At 46.4% G+C, this 15,177-nt stretch overlaps 1 non-coding gene across 1 annotated transcript; it reads right to left on the bottom strand.

Moving 5' to 3' along the window:
• Positions 1–14,622: 14,622 nt before the first annotated feature.
• Positions 14,623–14,741, bottom strand: LOC145404218 (5S ribosomal RNA). Its single transcript, XR_013898150.1, has one exon. It is a non-coding gene; the product is annotated as a 5S ribosomal RNA (ribosomal RNA).
• Positions 14,742–15,177: the final 436 nt, after the last annotated feature.

The following is a 15,177-nucleotide window of genomic DNA, read 5'->3' as shown; positions in this document are numbered from 1 at the left end:
TACTTGTCTCTGTCTCCGCACAGATCCAACCATAAATCACACCACTACCACCACAACAACCACCATCAACCACAACTGCCACTAACAATTCAACTACCATCACCAACCACAGCTACCAGCACCAGCCATACCTACCATTACCAACCACAACTACCACGACCAACCACAACCACCACTAACCACTATACCACCACCAACCATAACTACAACCACCTACCACTACTACTACCACCAACCACAACTACCACAGTAATTAAGGTTTAAGTGGTCACCCGGTGGGGCGAAAATTGTGGTTACGGTAAGAGAGAGAGAGAGAGAGAGAGAGAGAGAGAGAGAGAGAGAGAGAAGGAAATGAAAAGTGACAGAGAAGGGGGAAGAGAGAGGGAGGTGGAGAGGGAGGGGATGTGGAAGAGCTGGGGGACAGGGGAGAGGGAGAAATGAAGGAGGGGAGAGAAGAGAGGAGGGGGAGAAGCAAAAAGAAAGGAAACGCAGGAAGGGGAAGGGGAGGGAAGGGAGGGGAGGGACGAGGAGAACCAAGAAGAGATACCGTGAGGGGAGGGGAGGGGAGGGGAGGGGAGGGGAGGGGAGGGGATGAGAGCAAGGGATAGAGACTGATGAAGAATGGGATCAGAGGGAGGGATAAAGAGTGGGGGGAGGGGGAGGGGATGAGAGTTGGGGAGAGGGGAGTGTGCGGTGGGGGCATGCGAAGAGGAGGAAAGAGTTGAAGGGGAGTGAGAGGAGAGAGAGAGTGGAGAGAGGAGTGGGGCAGGAGTGAGGGGTGAGAGGGTGAGGAGAGGAATGGATACCGGGGAAGGGGGAATGAGAGGGAAAGGGAGGGAGGGGAAAGAGGAGAGAGGGTGGGGCAGTGAGTGACGAGAAAGGAGAGAGGGTGGGGCAGTGAGTGACGAGAGAGGAGAGAGGGTGGGGCAGTGAGTGACGAGAGAGGAGAGAGGGTGGGGCAGTGAGTGACGAGAGAGGAGAGAGGGTGGGGCAGTGAGTGACGCGAGAGGAGAGAGGGTGGGGCAGTGAGTGACGAGAGAGAAGTGAGGGGAGAGGGGAGTGATAAGAGAGGCAGTGATAGAAATGAGAGGGCAGTAAGGGGGTTGAGGGGACTGAGGGGGTTGGGGGCAGAGGGGGTTGAGGGGATAGTGAGGCGGTGAGGGGACAGTGAGGGGGGTGAGGGGGTTGAGGGAATAGTGAGGGGATTGAGGGGGCAGTGAAGGGGTTGAGAGGGCAGTAAGGGGGTTGAGGGGGCAGTAAGGGGGTTAAGCAGGCAGTAAGGGGGTTGAGCCGGCAGTGAGGGGGTTGAGCCGGCAGTGAGGGGGTTAAGCCGGCAGTAAGGGGATGAGAGGGCAGTGAGAGATGAGAGGGCAGTGGGGGGGTGAGTGGGCAGTGAGGGGGTGTGGGGGCAGTGAGGGGGTGAGTGGGCAGTGAGGGGGTGGGGGGCAGTGAGGGGGTGGGGGCAGAGGTGAGTGGGCAGTGAGGGGGTGGGGGCAGTGAGGGGGTGGGGGGCAGTGAGGAGGTGAGTGGGCAGTGAGGGGGTGGGGGGGCAGTGAGGGGATGAGTGGGCAGTGAGGGGGTGAGTGGGCAGTGAGGAGGTGAGAGGCCAGTGAGGGGGGGTAAAAATGGTGAGGAAAGAAAGGGTAGGAGTGAAGGCAAGAGGGGTGAGAGGGCAGAGGGGTGAGAGTTCAGCGAGAAGGATGAGAGGGCAATGAGGGAGTGAAAGGGGTGAGAAAGAAGAGTGAGAGGGAAGTGAGAGGGGTGAGAGGGAAGTGAGAGAGAAAGAGAGAGAGAGAGAGAGAGAGAGAGAGAGAGAGAGAGAGAGAGAGAGAGAGAGAGAAAGAGAGAGAGAGATGGGGTTGAGGAAAAATTCTGGAGCCTGGGGTGTAGCTTCAATCAACCTGACACTCCCACCTTGACCTTCCCTGACCTACTCTGACCTCCACACTACCATTACCTACCCTCTGTATCTACCGTACCGTGACCTACCAACCTACCATTGCTACCATGACCTACCACTAAGATGTACTGTACCTTTCCACCATAACATGCTATCCAACCCTGTCTTCCCATCCCACTGTGACCAACCATTGCCACCTACCATTCTACCTGACACTTCTGCTGTCACGTACAACTATACCATGACCTACCATCCCACCATGATCTTCCACTGTTACCTGTTACCTTACCATGACCCACCTCTTTTACCATGTCCTACCATTCATTCATTATCCACTTCCATTCTACCATGACCTTCCATCCCACCATATCTTACCATTCTACCTCGATTTACCAACCCACCATAACCCATCATCCTACCATGACCTACCACACACCATGATCGACTATGTTCCACCACCTTAATAAGGCCCATCACGCTACCATGACCTACCCTACCATAACCTTCTACCCTACCATGTCATGACCTACCACACTACCACGACCCACCACGACATAACGATCTGCCATGACCAACCACACGACCATTATCTACCAGTGCCACCTTCCGATGACTTTAACATGGCCTCCCACCCTCCATGACCATAACATGACCAACCACTCTACCATGACCTACCGCCCGTGCATAACTTCCCACACTACCATGACCTACCACTCTTTCATAACCTATCACCTTTCCACGACCACACCCTACCATACCTACCAGACTATCCTGACCTCTAACCCTTATCTTAACCTACCACTTACCATGACCTACCACCTACCATGACCTACCACACTGCCACTGTACCTCACCCGTCAACCACTGTAACACAAGCTTCTGGCCAACTAATTAGAAAAATCAAACCAGGTCACTTTCACGTATACCTGGAGTGTTGCCATGGCGGCCAATGTTTACAACCAAGCTTCGTTGGTTAAGGAAGCTCCCTAGCACCTCATCCTTAGCGATTTATTGTTGGATATGACTGGTTAATATCGTTTTCTACATTACTTATGTAGAGTGTGGGAATATTGGAAGGATTTAAATGGCACGGAAAAGGTTAATAGCGTGTTATAAGCTAAATAAACAGGTTAGAAAGAAGTATTAGGGAGCCTCCTTATCCTACTAGAATATGGGTCCAAGTGACAGAAGTTTAAAGCAGAGTATATACAGCCAAAGGCTCCCCCACACCCCCGACACTCCTGTTACGACCTTTTGCCGTACAGGAATATAATGAGCAGCAGGACCGTACTGGCTGAAGGATGGCTATAAACCTGCAGGAGTGAAAAGATAAAACTTTATAGAGGAACGGTGGAATATCACAGCACGGCAGAAATGACGTCATTATACGGTCTCTAAATACCAATACTTCCATAACACCGTATATTATACACATTAGGCCTGTTAATTTCGACATGTAGCCTATAACACCTGCGCTCGCAGAGCAAGAGCGGGTATTTTGCTCTGAGCAGTGTGTGTGTGTGTGTGTGTGTGTGTGTGTGTGTGTGTGTGTGTGTGTGTGTGTGTGTGTGTGTTTGTATTTAGCCTCTGTCGGGCGTTAACAAAATAACTCATTTATTCGAGTTTAACCAAACATGGTGGACGGGTGGGGGCCAGCCCACAAGCACAATAGGTCATAGGTCAAGGTTACAAGGCTAGGTCAAACTCCGACCTAACAAAATCAATCTGAACAGATTTCATTCAGTTTAGACAAAAGTTTAGGAGGACTGAAGGTAAGGCGAGAATGACATGATTCTCTGAGAACCCTAACTCAAAGGTCAAGGTCAAGGTCACAGAGCAAGGTCAAAGTTCGATCCGTGTCTGTGGCTGTAAAAAAAAAAAATCTGACTTACGGTATCCAAACTTGGTGGGAGGGTTAGGGATACAGCAAGAATAAAAGGATTCAATTTTGAGAAAGGCCACAGGGAAAGGTCAAGGTCACCGCAAAATCAACAAAGTTTTGATCTGGTCTGAACAAAACTTGGTGGAAGTGTTAGGGGATTTAATTTTGAGAACAATTCTAGGTCACAGTCACTCTTCACTCCTGACCTATTGTTCCCAAAAACATCTTATATTCAGGGGTGATCCTCAGCCCATCTACATAGCGAGATCCAAATCAGTTCAAAACTATTTTAGGTACTTAGTTTACAAACACACACACACACACACACACACACACACACACACACACACACACACACACACACACACAATGCTATGCTGGAATGGAAATTGGCTATGAAACAGAACCCAGCATGAAGGAATGCGCCTGAATTTTTTTCTTTTTGAGAGAGAGAGAGAGAGAGAGAGAGAGAGAGAGGTCAGCATCAATAAAGCAAGAGTGACCTGTTGACCTCAGGGGAGTGACCCGAGGGAGGGAGGGGGAGAGAGGGAGAGAGCAAGGGGGGAAAGAGGGGAGGGTGAGGGGAGGAGAGAAAGTGGGAGAAGAGAGAAATGAAGGATGTGAGAGAGAGAGAGAGAGAGAGAGAGAGAGAGAGAGAGAGAGAGAGAGAGAGAGAGAAACATGCAAGGAAGAGAAATAGGTAGTAAAACATTCTCTCTCTCTCTCTCTCTCCCCTTCCCATATTCTTCTATTCTCACCGTTCTTCCCTCACCGTCACCCCCTGCCCCATCCCCCACCCCCTCTAAATAACCCAGCTCCCACTCACCCACACCCACCGCCCTGTGTACCGCCTAGTCTCCACCCATTATTCTGTAGCCACCCCCTTCCCTCACCCCTCTCACCCCCTCCTCTCATCCCTCTCACCCCCCTCTATTCCCTTCCCTCACCTCTCCCCTCACTCCTCTTACCTCTCCTAACCTTCCCCCCAACTTCATTTTCACCTCCCTTCCCCTTCAGTCCTACCTTAATTCCTATTACCTTTCGCCTCCTTCCTCTCTCCCTTATCATCCCCTCCCCCAACATTTCTCACCCCCTCCCTCACGCTTCTCACTTCTCCTTCCCTCCCAGCACTGCTCACTCCCTTCCCTCACCCCTCCTCCCCCTGACACTTCTCACTCCCCTCACCCCATCTCTCTTCCCCTCTCTTCATCTCTTTCACATTTCATCAGTCTCTTCATATTCTTCTTATACCTTCCATTCACTAACTCTTCTCCCTACCCCCCCCCTCTCTCTCTAGGTTTATTGCTTTATATTGTTCTTGTTCTATTGTTCTGTGCTGATGTTCCGCTTGGAAAAATGAATAAAACCACCTACAACGCTCATCTTCACAGGGAGTATTACCCCGCGCCCTCCACCAACACTTCAACCAACCCCACACTCCACTCCATCCACCACACCTTTGATCTGCCCCTCACATCCTATAATTGAAATTACAGGATAATAATTGGCATACAACTTTCCCACCGCCGTCCCGCAAACAACACCCATCTTAGCAGTGTGTGTTCGTTCCGCCCAGCCCCACCACCCACCAACGATTAGCCCACCCTACCCACCCCTTTCTGCCTACTGCACTCAATGGTACACCTCTGACGTAAACCCCACCGCCTCTCACGCAACACTCATCTTCACAGTGCATACCTTCCCCAGCACACCACAACACACAGCCACATTTCACGCCACCCCTCACATTCGTCACTACTCACTCAACCACTGCTACTCTGACGTGGTAAAGATCATTCAAACGACTGTCTCCATTAGTAGCCGATCTGCAGTTCCCATATTCATGACCTGCCACCCTCCATTAGCCAAATCTATCAGACTCGCTCATCCCCATCCACCCTAACAGCACAGAAAGACCTGAAGTACCATATCTCAACAATGCCACGAATCAGGCTGATATTTTGCACACGCTAACATAATAATAATCATGATCTGGAATAATCTGAACAGACCTGAACCAATATCCCGCTTATGGGCGACAGATGCACCAGCCATGTACATATATGCGATCCAGAAATGTACATCTTTTGTTTTCCTTTCTCCCTCTCTTCTTTTTCTCCCAACCCTTCTTCCCTGTCCCTTATTCTTCTGTTCTCATCCTACTTTCCTCCTCCAGCCTCTCCTCCTCCCTCCTCCTCCCTCCCCCTGCCACTCGGCCACACCCACCGCCCTGTGTACCGCCTAGTTGCACGTTATTATTCTGTAGCTCCCTCCCCCCCCTCCCCCCAAACACACCACTCTCCCCTCCCCTTCCATAACACCTACTTTTCCTCTCTCTCTCTCTCTCTCTCTCTCTCTCTCTCTCTCTCTCTCTCTCTCTCTCTCTAAGTTGCTTTATTATTATTAACTGTGCGCAAATAATGGACACACTCTGGATTTTGTTACGTGGCTACCGAAAACGTATACATCATCAAAAGGTATGGATGCTTACAAACACAAATACAGTACAAGCAGTATATAAAGTCCACGTGAAATTTTTCTCATATACCCATTCTGCGAAACACACACACACACACACACACACACACACACACACACACACACACACAGTCGCATGTGTATCCTGTATGTCACAGCTACAGTATATAAATCTTTTCGCTGGGCACTCTGCTGACAGTTCTCCTTTTATGCTTGCCTTATACTATTTCTGGCTCCTACCGGCGTCATTCATTAGCTGGATATATGGTTATGATGATGATGACAATGCACACTCACACACCCCGTAAAAATATAAATACATAATCAGACATGCAATACATTACGCTCATAATTATTGTAACTATTTATTTCTGTCAAAAAACATCACAGGTCATTTTTTCATAATGTTTTTAATTTCATGCAATCATATACTTATCCTGAATCGTTTGTGAACAGTTAATCTCATACAAAGGTTTTATAATATCGGACTGACCATATTATCTGCGCAAAAAAAATAAGTACAATTGCGCCAACTAAAAAGCGCATGTTAGTCATATGAAGGAAGGCTGAATATATTATTGTCTGTCTTTCTTCTTTTTTACACAGCTTGGAAGAAGGAAAGGTACAACACTGAACAACGAGGATAAAGTAGAATAGTACCATACTCTACCCCCCCCTTTTTTTTTTCATTTTATTACGATACACAGAAGGAGACGTCGACCGAGGGGAATGTGGATAAACAACTTTTCCATGCTTATTTTTAGCACAGCACTGCTTGAAAGACGAGGGAGAAGAGGCGGAAAGAACTCGGTGGATAGGCAACGAAGGATTTATATATTCGTCTTTCCCCTCTTACAGACACAGATATCTTGGTAGGTGGGGGAGAGGGAAACAAGAAGGTAGATAGGGAAGGTGTATAAGTACGAAAAAGAGTATTCTCATTACCCTCTTCCCTGTAATGAACACACTGAGGTATTTCATCACGGATAACACCAGACGATTTCGTTCAACTGAGAAATTATCGTTCAAAAGATTAAAAACTATGATGATAAAAACGTGTCCTAATACAGACGCGCCACGGTTTGTCATTTTGGCTAAAACAAGACGATTTTGTTCAGCTCAGGGGTTTTAAGAAATCAATCACTGACTGAGGTGTATTTACGTGAGTTACAGGGATAGTCTGACGTTGACTGGAATACATTATTCAGTTCTGAGGTCTTAATTCAACGTTGTGTTTCTCTGAGAGGAAGAAGGTCGGCTGAAGTCAGTCGCAATAAAATATAAGGCAAGGTTCAATTATGGAAAGCCACCTTGCAGTTACGGAGCTGAAGGATGTAGATTTTTAAGTTTTCAAGTCTGAGTATAGACCTGACAGCCCATTCCCTGAGGTCCAGCAGTCCTACATGTTACACATCATCACAAATTAGCACTTCGATACTAATACCTACTGCCCGTATTGAATATACCGTATGCCAGGGCTGTCTCACTCAGGATTAGTGTGATGGTAGGCTACACGCGGGAGTTTTTATGGCGTCTAGATGGGTCTTGTGGAGGATCTGCCATACCTGTTTTAACGAGCTTCAAATAATCAAACTATTCCCTGCCCCACCCCGGGATCTAACTTGCGTCCTTTCTAATTGCAAATCACACGTCCAACACCTGAACATCACCTCTCCTGTTCAAAAAGTCTCTCTCAAGCTAAATCAAGTAGCCTGGGGATAGCAAGAATCAACTCTGGTAATGTCTTCCTAAATCTGTCTTTCCTTCTGCCTTTGGCTATTAATCTTTGAAACGCAATTTGTCCAGACATCTTCAAACGTATGGACCTTGAATCTGGCTTTCGCCTGACCCGTCTTTCTTGGAAAGAGCGGCATTGCTAGCTTCTAATCTCTGAATCTTTCTTCTTTGAATAAAAAAAAATAATAAAAACAGTAATCATCAAAGTGAAAGGGTTGGTATCCGTCCAGGGCGCATCCTTGCCTAATACCACCAGCACACCCATCACTGTAGCGGGAATGAAGAGGGAAACAAACATATATATAAACATTAGTTATCACTTGTTTTGGGTCACCTGCAGGACAGTGAACCAAAAAGCAAATAAAATTAACGCTTTTACTCTGACGACGTTTTTATTTGTTGTTTTTACAATTTCAAAACACCTGTATTCCTCTTACAAGATACTATTCAGACTAAGGGCGTTATATACACCCATCATTAACACCTTCACTGAAAAAGAAAAAAAAAAAAAATCCTTCCAAAACTGAGTAAAAATCGTCCGACGGCAACAAGAAAAAAATACGACTGAAGAGGTGAAAAAAAAAAAAAAGCAGACATGTTAATAAGCTAAAAACGAAAAATAAAACTATGATTTTTGCTAAACCAATACCGGTACCTGCAAAATTTACTTTCCATTAACGGAGGTAAGTTTTCCTGTCTGTACCATAGAAGTATAGTACCCAGCCTCCACCCTTCCATTACTCTTTACTACTGACGGTGGTTTGGCAGGGCAGGGGGAAAGGGAGGGAAGGGGAGGGGGCGACCTAACTGCTTTCTTGAGTTTTCTGTTTTATGAAGACTAGGAAAAATTCTCTCTCTCTCTCTCTCTCTCTCTCTTACCCTTCACGTTAGTTTCTTTTGTTATCTTTTCTTCCTCATTTTCCTTCCTCTCATCCCTAACCTTTTCTTCACCTTAGCTATCATTCTTCTCCTCTACTGCACCCATCTCCTCTCCTTCTCACCCTTCTCATCTTCCTTTCCTTCCCTCTCATCCCTCCCTTTGCTCTTACCTTCCCTCTCATCCCTCCCTTTGCCCTCACCTTCCCTCCCTCTCACACAAACTCTTTCCTTGCTTCTCTCTTTTCACTCCCATTTCTCTCTCAATTCTTTCTCTTTCCCTGTCACTCAGCTTCTCCTTTTCTCTCCTTCCAATCTTTCTCAAACCCAGACTTATCCCGCCTCTTTCCACTCTCCTTTCCTCCCTTCCCCCCCCCCTCTCTCTCTCTCTCTCTTTCGTCCTTCTGCTTTACGTCACCTCTTCTTACCTAATGCCAATCCCTCTTTTTGACCTCCTTTCTTCTTTCTCCTTTTTCTCCATCTTTATATAATTTCTTTTTTCTCTCCTCTCTTTTATTTTTTCCTTCTTTCCTTATTCTTTATTTGCTTCGTTTTATTCCTCCCCCTCCTCACACACACACACACACACACACACACACACACACACACACACACACACACACAGAGTCAAGGTCACTGCCACTAAAAATCACACACAAAAAACTGAAAAATTCTTGAGTGGAGCCATACGAGGAGATTGGTGCTGCAGCGATCAACAGGGAGGGAGGGTGGAGGGATGGGTGGATGGATGGATGGATGGATGGATGGATGGATGGATGGATGGATGGATGGATGGATGGATGGACGGAGGGAGGGAGGGAGGGAGGGTGGGAGGATCAGAGGAAGAACAGGAAGGGATGGATGGAAGGATGGATTGACAGATGGAGATGGATGGATGGATGGAGGATCAGAGAAAGAACAGGAAGGAAGGAATGGATGGACTGACAGACTGACAGATGTAGATGGATGGATGGACGGATGGATGGATGGATGAATATATGGGCATGATGAATGGACTGACTGATAGAGGTAGATGGATGGAAGGACGGATGCACTGACAGATGGAAATGGATGGATGGATGGATTGATGGACTTACAGATGGAGATGGGTGGATGGATGGACTGATAGGCTGATAGATGGAGATGGAAGGATGGACTGATGGGCTGACAGATGGAGACAGATGGATGGATGGATGGAAAAAAAAGAGAGGGAAGGATGAAAGAGACTGAGATAGACGGAAGGAAGGAAGGAAAGAGAAGATTGAATGAAGGGATGGAGACAATGATGATGATGATAAGGAAGGAACGAAGGAAAGAAGAAAGGAAGGAAGGAAGGAAGGGAGAGAATGACTGAATGGAAAGAAAGATGGCGTCTGGATGGAAAGAAGAATGGAAGTAAAATCAAAGGATGAATGCAGGAGAGAGAGAGAGAGAGAGAGAGAGAGAGAGAGAGAGAGAGAGAGAGAGAGAGAGAGAGAGAGAGAGAGAGAGAGAGAGCGCACTACAGCACAGAATCAAAACTGTTCTATTTCCTGCCCGTCTTTTTCCCACACAACAACACAAACCTCCACACCTGTCCTACACCTACGTACACCTGTCACACCACCTCACCCCCTGCTACACCTTTTCCTACACGTGTCCGGCATATGTCTACATGTGTATGGTTTGTTTTCGCCCATGCACACCCCTCGAGTTTCTCATCTTTAATCATTTTACATAACTTATTCCGCTTCTGTTACACACCTCTCCACACCTGCCCACACCTTACCTCCTTCTCTTAACCTCTTCACTACGATGTTGCTTCTTAATTTCTCCTCAAACTAGACGTCTTAACTCAACACTAGGGAGACTCTTGGGGGTAAGGGGTTAAAGAGGGCTATAACCTACCCATACGGTTAAAAATGTCTCTCCAAAGCTGAACAATATCGTCTGCAGATGGCGAGAATAATATATAAAACACGTCTCCTATTACACTCTACATCTGACATACATCTGATAATCCACTATCTTCTCCACTCCATACCACAACTTTCTATCCACACTCTCGACATGTTCCACACCTGTCATACACCTAATTACATCATATCCTTCGGTCTTACACCTGATAATAAACAGTGTCTACTCCACACCAGTTGCATCAACCTACAACCATCTGCTCTCTCATTATGCTCCACACCTGTTATAAACTTTATACCACCTCCTCCACTCCACACCTGTCATACATTTACACACATCTATCTTTTTTTTTTATGCGAGGAAGAAGGAACCAAAGGCCATGAGCAAGCAAAACAGTTCCCTCCAAGAGAAAAACAAAATACAATAGAGAGCCAAATTCAAGATCCAATCATTTCGAGATGCCTGGACACACAGAGTTTGAAAGACTGGAGATCATAGGCAGCAGGAAATACAGACAGAGGGAGACAGTTCCAGAGTTGACCTGTTGCATAATGAAAGACTGGGAGTAAAGGTTAACTCTTGCATTAGAGAGCTGGACAGAAAAGGGATGAGGGTTTGCTGCTAGACGGGTGCTACGCGCCCGTCGTAGAGATGGAGGAATGCATGCAGACAGTTCAGAGGAGCAGTGACCATTAAAGTAGCGATAGAAAAGAGATAAACATGCAACAGTGCGGCGAATAGACAGAGGTTGAAGGGAGTCAGTAAGAGGAGGAGAGTTAATGAGACGAAAAGCCTTTGACTCCACCCTATTGAAAAGAGCTGTATGTGGGGAGCCTCCCCACACATGAGAGTTGTACTCCACACAGGGGCAGATAAAACCCCTGTATAGAGTCAACAACTGTGCAGCGGTAAAGAAAGAACGTAGTCGGCTTAGCACAGTCAATCTCTTGGAAGCAGATTTTACAAGAGATGTCATATGATCTTTCCAGGATAAGTCCCGAGTAAATGATACCCCAAGCACTGTCACGAGTTGGTGCAATCATATATTTAAAAAAACTCGTGACATTAAACTTTGGTGAGAAACCGCGAATTCTAGTGGAATCCCAGTATGTTTCACTCAGTCAACCGCCACGTATTCACCCTATAGAGAGTGTTTTCAGAACCATTTTTCACTGTTTCATAAGTGATCGTCTTTGTGCACGACATTAGCACCTCCGCTGAGTGATTTGTTATGGGCGTGTTTCGCTCATTCTAGCCGTTAGCAAGTGTGGCTCGACACTTGCCTCTCTCTCACGATTTGAACTCAGTCAAGATTTGAGCGCCGTAGAAGCAGGTTAGCAGCGTGTGTGGCAGCGTCCTTCCTCAGCCGACGCCCAGTTCCCACCGCCGCTGTTGTCCAGTTCCTGAATTCCCACCGAGCGTGATTTGGCGAGAGACTTAGTGTGTGCAGCGTCCTTCCTCAGCAACGACGCCCAGTCATCCGCTTAGTCAACTCTCTGACCAGTATTTCTTTTCGTTTTCCCAGGTTTAAGAGCTTAGCTTTTGAGTGAGCGAGTGAGTGTATTCTTTTTGTTATTTTGAATTCATTTTGAAACATGGAGGAACGACTGGGCAAATATGAATTGGAGCAGATGGGAGACGTGGAAGGAGTGTGTAAGATATTTACGGAAGAAATATGTGCAGCATGTGATGTGGTGTGTGGAAGGAAGAGAAGACGTAGGGGGGTGCAAGGAACAGCGTGGTACACTGAAGAGGTGAGACAGGCTGTGGCACAAAAGAAGAAAGCATACAATGAATGAATGAGAAATTGGGGCGTGGAAGAAGTTGAGAGGCGGAAGAGAGAGTTATATGTAGAAAGAAAGAGGTGAAAAGATTAGTAAGAGAGAGTAAGAAGAGAGTGGATGAGGAATTTGGAAGGAATTTGAGTGTAAAGTGGAGGGACTGTAAGAAAATGTTCTGGAAAGAGGTGAAAAGAGTAAGACAGGGTGGAAGTGAAGTTAGCAGGGGAGTGAAAGATAAAAATGGTAGATTACTAGTGGAGAAGGGAGAAAAAGTGAGCAGATGGAGAGAACACTTTAAGGAATTGTTGAACATAGAGGATGGAAGTAATGAGAGTATAAGTGGCTGGGGAATGGCTGGGAGAAGGAGGGAGGTGAGAAGACAGGAAGAAATCAGTAGGATAGAAGTTGTGGAAGCAATGAAGAAAGTTAAATCGGGGAAAGCCCCAGGAACTGATGGAGTGTGTGGTGAAATGCTGAAGCATGGGGGAGAGATAGTAGTAGAATGGATGTGGAAGATGTGCAGATTGCCCTGGGAGGAAGGTAGAGTCCCGGAGGATTGGAAGTCAGGTATAATTATTCCCTTGTACAAAGGAAAAGGGGAAAAAGAAGTGTGTGGTAATCATAGGGGCATTTGTCTTCTTAGTATAATAGGAAAAGTGTATGGTAGGATACTTATTGACAGAGTTAGAGAAAGAACAGAGAAATTAGTTGGAGAAGAACAGGGAGGCTTTAGGAAGGGAAGAGGTTGTGTAGATCAGATATTCATTCTTAGATCTTTAGTGGAAAAGTTTCTAGAGAAGGGAAAGAAGTTGTATGCGGCTTTCATGGATTTGGAGAAAGCATATGACAGGGTGGATAGACAAGGATTGTGGAAAGTGTTAAGAATATATGGAGTAGATGGGAAGTTGTTGAATGCTGTGAAGAGTATGTACGATGGTGCGAAGGCTGCAGTGCGTGTGGATGGTGAACTAAGTGAATTTTTCTCTTTGAAAGTTGGGTTGAAACAGGGATGTGTCATGCCTCCATGGTTGTTCAATCTGTACATGGATGGGGTAATAAAAGAGGTACAAGGTAAGGCAGTGGATGTTGGAGTGGCCCTGGTGAGAGAGGATAGTGTTTGGAAACTCCCTGTACTGTTGTTTGCAGATGATACTGTGTTGCTGAGTGAAGATGAAGGGGAGCTGCAAGGCTTGGTGGATGAGTTTGGGAGAGTGTGTAAGAAACGGAATCTAAAGGTGAATGTATGGAAGAGTAAAGTGATGGTCTTTGAGAGAGGTGAAATCAGTGAATGTACAGCGAGGTTGGATGGTGAGGAATTGTAAAATGTGAGTACGTTTAAGTACTTGGGTAGTGTGATAAGTAAGGATGGAGGTTTGGAGGGTGATGTGCTTGAAAGGGTACAGCAGGGAAGAAAGGTTGCTGGTTCTTTGAAAGCAGTGATAAGAAACAGGGAAGTGAGCATGGAAGTGAAAGAGTTACTGCATGACAGTATTGTGATACCAACTCTAACGTATGGAAGTGAAGCTTGGACGTTGTTGGAAGGACACAAGTCAAGAATGAGAGCAGTGGAAATGAGTTATTTAAGAGGACCCTGTGGAGTCACATGGAGAGACAGGCTGACGAATGAGGATATAAAGGAGCGTTGTGGTGTGGATGTGGATGTGATAGGAAGCGTTATGAGGAACACACTGAGGTGGTTTGGCCATGTGGGGAGGATGGAGGTTGAAAGACTGATGAAGAGAGTGTATGTGAGTGAGGTGGAGGGGGGAAGAGGGAAGGGGAGGCCGAGGATGAGATGGAGGGATGGGGTGGAGAGGTATATGAGAGAGGGGGGTGTGAGTTGGGAGCAGGGCAGTGAAATGGCGGGGGACAGGGCGACTTGGAGGCGATTTGTTTGTGGCCACCCCAAACGGGATTGAGGCATCTGGCAATAGATAGACAGATGGTTTTTCATTTTTTTCATTCATTGCCAGACGCCATGTATCCCAGACGGGGTGGCCAAGGGCTTAGAGTTAGTTGTTTTTACAGGGAGGGGCACTAATCCTCCACCAACCCCACTTGACACGTAGGGATGCCAACAGCATCTGGTGTTCCCAGGCGGTCACCCATCCAAGTACTAACCAGACCCAACGTTGCTTAACTTCGCTGATCGGACGGGAAGCGGTGTACTCAACGTGGTATGACAGATGGTAATTAATAAATTTTCAGTTCTTTTCTTTGAGCTTGATGTAATGTAAACTCGTGTTTTATTTCTCCACAAGCTTATTTCACTTATAGCTCCTAGTTTGCATAAATGTTTTGCATTATTCATAACTGGTACATAGGCCAGTCTTTTTTTATTAAGCTTAAAATCCGTTGTGCAACCAGGAGTTAATTGCACCAGCAAGAACCTGCTTATCATTAATAGCATTAGTTATTGATTGTCAGGTGGAGTCACTTTCTCCAGAGGCCAACAGTCCTAATAAACAGCACGTGTGAATAATTAGTCTCTGCTGTGTACTGTTGAGAAAGTTTATAAATTCTCGTCCTTAGAGAATCGGCGAAGTAATCCGGCATAAAGTAATCACTGCTTGATTTTCACAAGTCAATTCTTTGTCCCTGTTCTCAAGTATTATTGAATATTATTC

This window comes from Coenobita brevimanus, chromosome 62 (genome assembly GCF_032717465.1).
Source record: "Coenobita brevimanus isolate Jiangsu-jjx chromosome 62, ASM3271746v2, whole genome shotgun sequence".
NCBI lineage: Eukaryota > Metazoa > Arthropoda > Malacostraca > Decapoda > Coenobitidae > Coenobita > Coenobita brevimanus.
The sequence above is the reverse complement of the archived record's forward strand: the minus strand, read 5'-3'. Positions and strand labels throughout refer to the sequence as shown.